Consider the following 8,154-nt stretch of genomic DNA (forward strand, 5'->3'; position numbering starts at 1 on the left):
TCCACCCCCCAACAAAATAAAACAAAACAAACAACCAGAGGAAATAGAAGCAAATACTGTTGAACGATGAGGGGATTGTAATCATTACAATGAAACTATGAGTGTAAAATCAATGCTCTGCCATGTAAACAATCGTTCAATTCACAATAAAAAAAACAAAAAACCCCACAAACAACTAATGTTTGTGGTAGGCGGAATAATGTCCTCACCCAAATGTTTATATACAATCCCTGCAGCTATGAATATGTTATGCTACATGGCAAAGGGGAGTAACAATTGCAGATGGAATTAAGGTTTCTAATTCCATGAGATGGGAAGATTATGCTGAATTATTGGGGTGCTTCTAATGTGATTGCAAGGGTCCGTAAGTGTAGAAGAGAGTGTCAGACTGATGTGCTGTGGGAAAGACTCAAGTAATTATTGCTGTCTTTGAATATGTTGTTGTGATGTGCCATTGAGTCAGTTCCAACTCATAGTGACCCCGTCTAGGTTTTCTGAGGAGTGGATGGTGAGTTTGAATCACCAACCTTGTGGTTCAAACCCACCTTGAGGTCAAGTGCTAATTCTACAGCACCAAACCAGGGCAGGAGACGATGAATCAAGAGATCCAGGCAGTCTCTAGAAGTTAGAAAAAGAAATATTACAGCTTACAGAAGGAATTCAGCTCTGCCAGCACTTTGATTTTGGTCCGGTAAAACCCATTGATGTTGTTTTTAGCCACCAAGTTTGGTATGACCTATTACAGCAAGAGGGGGAACTAACATGAGGTTCCTTGGAGGTTGTGTACCAACACAACTCATTGTTGTTGTCAGGTGCCATCGAGTCGGAACCAACTCATAGCGACCCCATGCATAGCAGAACGAAACAAAGTCCGATCCTGGGCCAACCTCACTACCGCTGCCACATTGAGTCCATCAATGATGCCACCTGGCTGATCCATCTTGTTGGGGGTCTTCCTCTTTTTCTCTGACCCTCCACCCTACCCAGCATGACATCCTTCTCCAACGATTGTTTCCTCCGGACAATATGTCCAAAGTAGGAGAGACGAAGCTTAGCCATCCGGCCTCCAAGGAGCACTCTGGCTGCACTTCTTCCAAAACAGATCTATTGGTTCTTTTGGCAGTCCATGGCACCCTCAGTATTCTCCTCCAACACCACAACTCAAAGGCATCAATTCTTCTAAGATCCTCCTTATTCACTGTCCAGCTTTCGCATCCATATGAGGCTATTGAAAACACAATGGCCTGGGTCAGACGCACCTTAGTCCTCAAGCTGACATCTCTGCTCTTCAATACTTTAAAAAGTTCCTGTGCAGCAACTCATAGTGACCCCATATAGGGTTTCCAAAGAGCAGATGGTGAGTTTGAACTGGTGATCTTGTGGTTCACAGTCCACAGCCCTACACTAGAAGTACTTATGTATGTATATACATGCGGGCTTCAAACTCCATTTTTCATGAACTTTCCAACTCATAGCAATCATATAGAACAGAACAGAATGTGCCATAGGATTGACAAGGCTACTCCTGTATCTTTTATCCTGGGAGGCACTGGTGAGTGTGAATCATCGGCCTTTTGGTTAGCGGCTGACCTGTTGACGAGTGTGCTGTCATTTCCCCCAGATTTCCTATCTTCTGTGGTTTCCATTTCTTTTACTATTTAAATTTAAATAACCTGCACTCTTCCTCCCAGTAGAAAGTTCTTCTTCAAACCCCACTGAGTAGTTAGTGCCGAGGGTTCCCTTGAATTGTGTTTCTGTTGTTGTTTGAGCACATTGCTGCAGCCACTGCATTGGTCCATCTCATTGGAGGCCTTCCTCTTTGTCACTGTCCCTCTACTTACCAAGTATGGTGCCATGATCCATGGACTCCTCTAGTCTTATTGTTGATGTTGTTGGATGCCATCACATTGGTTCTGACTCATAACGACCCTATCTATGCACAACAGAACCAAACACTGCAAGTCCCTGTGCCATTTTCACAACGGCCAACCCATTTCATTGGAGGGAGGGCTCTTCCTCTTTTTCACGGACACTTCACTTTACCATGCATGATGTTTTTCTCCAGAGATTAGCATTTTCCATGTTCCAATGACAAATGGATGTTTGTAGCTGTTTCTCATTTTGAGTTGTGCCCATCAGCAAATGAAGGTCCTGAAAGCTTTACTCCATTCCCATCATTACAGTCAATTCTGCTTTCAGGAGGCAGATCCTCCCCAGTTGTACTTTGAGGAGCTTCCAACCTGAAGGGATTGTCTTTCTGGCACTGTATCTGACAATATTCTGGTGTTAATTCGTGTTTTCTCTTTGCAGTTCGATATCGGACAGTCTTCTATTGATATTTATAAGGTTTTCAGTAGCTAAACATTCCAAACTAGTCCATCTCTTCATCTTCCTAGTCTGGCTTAGTCTGGAAGCACTCCTGAAACCTGCCCACCATGGGTGTCCCTGCTGGTATTTAAAATGCTGCAGAAATAGCTTCCATCACTGCAGCAACACACAAGTCACCACAGTTCACCAAACGGACCTTCAGGGTATAGAAGCCTTCAATGCTGCAAACGCAGACTTGAATTTCCCTTCAGTCTTTTAGCTTGAGAAATGCTGAGTGTGTTCCTCTCTTTCGGTTTTCTTTGAACATTTCATTATAATACTTGGTTTTGTCTTCTACAGCTGTTCTTTGAAATTTTCTGCTTAGCTGGTTTCCTTAATTTCTTCCTTTTGCTTTATGTTTTAAAATATTTTATTGTGAATTATTTGATTGTTTACATGGGAGAACATTAGCTTTACATTCATCCCATCGTGTATCATTTTATTGCCATGGTTACAAGCCCCTGCATCCATCATCAACAAACCAAAGGGTATACCCTCCAAGCCTTCTCCCTAGCCATTAGCATACAGCCCTTCTCCCTCTCTGGGCCTAGAGTCCCCAGCCATTCCCTCTCTACACATCATCTCTGTCTCCATCTCTGGCATCATTGCTTCTGTGGGTAGGGTCCCGCATTCCGCTCTTCTCCATTGATGGTTACGGGGACCATCTTAGTCCATGCAAATCTGCTTAACTGTCCTCCTATCCACCTTGTTCTTCAGTTCCCCTCCCCCATCTTGCATATTGGCCCCCTCCCCAGCACCCAAACTATCTTGTGTCTATTCCCTACCCTGTGCTCCACCTTCCTCTCTCTCCCCTCACACCACCCCCACATTCTGGTAACCAGAAAAGAATTTCCCCACCCCCTTAGTATGGGTTCTTTTTCTTAGTTTTTTACAATAATGGTCATATGTAGTATTTCTCCTTTTGTGACTGACTAATTTCATTCAGCATATTGTCCTCAAGGTTCATCCATGTTATACAGTGGCTTGCAGCTTCCTTGTTATTCTTCAGGGTAGCATAATATTCCATTTTGTGTATGTACCACAGTTTGTTTATCCATTCTTCAATTGATGGGCACTTTGGCTGTCTCCATCTTTTTGCTATTGTATATAGTGCTGCTATGAACATTGGTGTGCATATATCTAGTTGTGTTATGGCTCCCATTTCTTGTGGGTAAATACCAAATGGAGGAATTGCTGGATCATAAGGTATTTTTATTTCCAGCCTTCTGAGGAAGCTCCATATTGCTTTCCAGAGAAGTTGGACCATTTTGCAATCCCACCAGCAGTGCAGGAGCACCCTATCTCTCCACGTCCTTGCCAGCTTTTATTGTCCTCTACTTTTTTGATCTTTGCTGTTATTGCTGGTGTGAGATGATTTTAATATCCTATTTCAGCTTCTTGCCTTCAAGTCCGCTGATAAATTTTAAGATGCCACTGTTGGTTGTTATGCTGTAGCCCAGGATTTAATTTTGAACCTGTTTTGTTTTTAAAGTTTCTCTCCCTCTCCACATCCCTAGTTCTGGCCTTTTCCCTATTAACAAACAGTTCAGGGCCAGCTGCTGAGCTGCCTGTTTTTGCAAATGCTGAGAGTATCTGTGCACATGTGTGGCATAAGAACCCACCCATGGTGAGGTGGATGGTGTCAGCTCACTCAGGCACCCCCTCTAGTCACCAGAATGGAAGTGCACAAATAGTGGGGGCCAACGAACAGATAAAAAAAAAAAAATCAGAACAAAGCAAAACCGACAAAGTATTTTGTCCACCTTTGCTCCAAGGTTCCTGCAGCGTTATTCCATGGTGAATCTGCTTGTTCTCCTGCTTGGCCTTGACATTTGGTCTCACCCAAGTTGTTGGCTCCTGGCCACTGAGCCCGCCAGATTCTAAAGTATAGGATTTCTTACTTCCGCTACAAGTTCCACTAACTATAAGCCTTCAAACTTTTAAAATATTCCTAGATATGTGGTTCAGAGTTTTGGAGCTCTGCTCTGAACCCGCTTTGTCTATTATTCTGTGGTATTTCTGACAGAGAACTTCATTGCACCTCTACCCTATCCACCATCAAGCCCTGCCTCCTTCCTTTTGCTTTAGCTACCTTACTTTCAGGATTGGAGGAAGACTCATTAACAACCTATGATATGCAGATGATACAACCTTGCTTGCTGAAAGTGAAGAGGATTTAAAATATTTACTGATGAAGATCAAAGAGCACAGCCTTTGGGATGGATTGAATCTCAATGTAAAGAAAACAAAAATCCTCACCACTGAACCATATAAACAACATTCTTATCAACAGAGAAAAGACTGAAGTTGTCAAGGACTTCATTCTTCTTGGATCAACTATCAACACTCATGGAAGCCACAGTCAAGAAATCAATCCACATATTGCATTAGTCAAATCTGCTGCACAAGATCTTTTTAAAATGCTAAAGAGCAAAGATGTCAGCTTGAGGACTACAGTGCAACTGACCCAAGCCATGGTATTTTCAATAAGCTCATACGCAAGTGAAAACTGGACAGTGAATAAGGAAGACCATAGAAGAATTGATGCTTTTGAGTTATGGTGTTGGAGGAGAATATTGAAAGTGCCATGGCTGCCAAAAGAACCAACAGATCTGTGTTGGAAGAAGTACAGCCAGAGTGCTCCTTGAAGGCCAGGATGTCCAAACTTCATCTCTCATACTTCAGACATATTGTCAGGAGGGACCAGTCACTGGAGAAGGATATCATGTTTGGTAAGGTGAAGTGTCAGAGAAAAAGAGGAAGACCCTCAACGAGATAGTTTGGCCAAGTAGCAGCATCAATGCTCTCAAGCGTGGCAACAATAGTGAGGTTGGCCCAGGATCAGGCAGTGTTTCATTCTGCTGTACATAAAGTTACTATGGGTTGGTACCAACTTGATGGCACCTAACAACAACAACAACAACCTTACTTTCAAGGAGTTCTGGTGTGGCAGTCTGAGCTAATGTGTCAGACTGGACAGTCGTTTAAACTGCAAGGTCAGTGATTCAAGTTCATCAGCTCCTCCTTGGAAACATTATAAAGGGTCACTATGGTTTGGAATTGACTTGGCACTAAACACCAACAACCTCACTTTCAAGAGTAAATTTCAATCACTTTTGATATCCATTTTGGTCTTTTCTTTCTTTGTTGTTGTTGTTATCTGATGTCAAGTCAATTCCAACTATTATCAACCCTGTATTGAGTTTTCAAGGAGCGACTGGTGAGCTTGAACCGGCAACCTTACAATTCAAACAGACCTAGCAGTCCAGTGCGTTCACTCATGGCACCACACCAGGTCTTTTAGGATCTATAGCATGATTTTCATTTATTGTATTTCATTTCTCAAATTTTAAAGATGTCTTAATAGTTAACACTACAATTATCTATTTTCTTTCCAAAATAGTTATTAATTTACAGCTCTGTTATATGTATTTGGTTGCTTTGTTGATTGGTGCCTGATTATAGTTTGTAACTATTATATTGTATCATGTTTTGTCCTAATGTCATGTCCAATTTCTTTTCTTTTACACTTATAAACTAATTTCATTCATTAAGATATTAAGTTAGTGAGCCTTATGATACAATTTTCAGGAAATAAAGAAGGGTCAGGAATAAGAGATTTATTTGAAAATATAATAGATAGGGAGGAAAAAAAATACCTTCATGTGAGAGGACTTTAAAGGACATAGATCTTGTGGGGCAGGCAGGTGAAAAGACCTCTAGAGAGGAAGCTAAAAATATAGGTGAATTTCAGGAAGCCATTGGATATTTGCAGTTGGGTAAGAGGTGTGTCTTACATTGAGTCATAGTAGAAGATATGTATGTAGAACCATGTGTTGGGAAGCAAGAGATGTTAGGAATAATGGGCTCAATCCTGGTGAAATATTGAAGGGTATGGGTAGTAATCTTACTGACAGTTTACATAAAGCTCAGAGACCATGTGCAGGTGAGCCAGGTGAGCATTCCTGAGGATCCATTTGAGGGATGATCATTCTGGGTGTTTGGTTTTTAGTTCATTTCATTTAATATTGTGGTTTTTCCACCTCAGAAGAGAAATGGAAAAGGAGAAAGAGGAATAATAAGAGTATTTGTAGAAGAGTGGTCATGTTCAACAACTCTCCTACCTGGGGTCACTGGACTTTGTTTAAATCATTATTGCGTTTGAGGTTGCTCTAGGTTGGTAACTTGTGTTTATTGTTGATGTGTGCTATTTGAGTCAGCTCCAACTCATAGTGACTCCATGCACAATAGAACAAAACACCACCCGGCCCTGCACCAACCGCATGCTTGTTGCTACACTTCAGCCCATTGCTGCTGCTGCTGATGCTACTGCGCCAATCCCTCTCATTGGGGGACTTCCTATTTTTAGCTGACCCTCACTTTACCAAGCATTATGTCCTTCTCCAGGGACTGGCCCCTCCTGATAACATGTCCAAAGAATGAGAGATGAAGTCTTGCCATCTTGGCTTCTAAGGAGCCTTCTGGCTGTACCTAATCACACATTTGTTTGCTCTTCTATCGGTCCATGGTACTTTCAATTTTCTCCTACAACACCATAACTCAAATGCATCAACTTTTCTGTTGTCTTCCTTATTTGTCGTCTGATCTTCACATGCATATGAGGCGACTGAAAATACCATGGCTTGGGCCAGGTATACCTGACACCTCAAACGGATATCTTTACTCTTGATACTTCAAAGAGGTCTTATGCAGAATATATGCCAAATACAATGCATAATTTGATTTCTTGACTGATGCTTTCATGACCGTTGATTGTGGATCTAGGCAAAATAAAGTATTTGATAACTTTAATCTTTTCTCCGTTTATCATTATTTATTGTCCAGTTGTGAGAACATTTGTTTTCTTTGCATTGAGGTACCAACCATACTGAAGGCTGTGTTCTTTGCTCTTCATCAGTAAGTATTTTACGTCCTCTTCTCTTCCAGCAAGCAAGGTGTGCCATCTGCATATCACAGGTTGTTAATGAGTCTTCCCCCAATCCTAATGCCATGTTCTTCTTCATGTAATCCATTTTCTCAAATTATTTGCTCACCATAGAGATTGAATAAGTGTAGTGAAAAAATACAACTCTGGCACACAGCATTCCTAATTTTAAACCATCCTCTATCCCCTTGTTCTCTTATAACAAATTCCTCTTTGTCCATGTACGGGTTCCAGAACAATGAAGTGTTATGAAACACCCATCCTTCACTGTGTTATGCATAGCTTGTCATGATCCACACAGTTGAAAGCCTTTGCATAGTCAATAAAGCACAAATAAACATTTTCTGGTATTCTCTACTTTTATCCACTATCTGACATCAGCAATGATATCTCTGGTTCTATATCCTCTTCTTTCTTCCTGTATGATGTTCTTGATGTCATCCCACAACTCTACTGATCTTCAGCCTTTAGTGTCTAATGTATCAAATTTATTCCTCAGATTTTCTCTGAATTCAGGTAGGATATATTTTGGCTCTCATGGACTTATTTTCATTTTCTTCAGCTTCAGTCTTAATTTGCTTATGAGCAATTGATGGTTTGTTCCACAATCTGCCCCTGACCTTGTTTTGGCTGATGATATGGAGCTTTTCCACCTTCTCTTTCCACAGATGTAGTCAATTTGATTCTTGTGTATTTCATATGGTGAGATTCATGTGTACAGTGATCTCTTAGGCTATTTAAAAAAGGTATTTGAAATGAACAAATCATTGGTTTTGCAGAATTCTATCATGTGATCTCCAGCATCATTTCTGTCATGAAGGCCATATTTTCCAACTACTGAT

This window comes from Chrysochloris asiatica, unplaced genomic scaffold (assembly GCF_000296735.1).
Source record: "Chrysochloris asiatica unplaced genomic scaffold, ChrAsi1.0 scaffold00040, whole genome shotgun sequence".
In the NCBI taxonomy this organism is placed as follows: Eukaryota; Metazoa; Chordata; class Mammalia; order Afrosoricida; family Chrysochloridae; genus Chrysochloris; species Chrysochloris asiatica.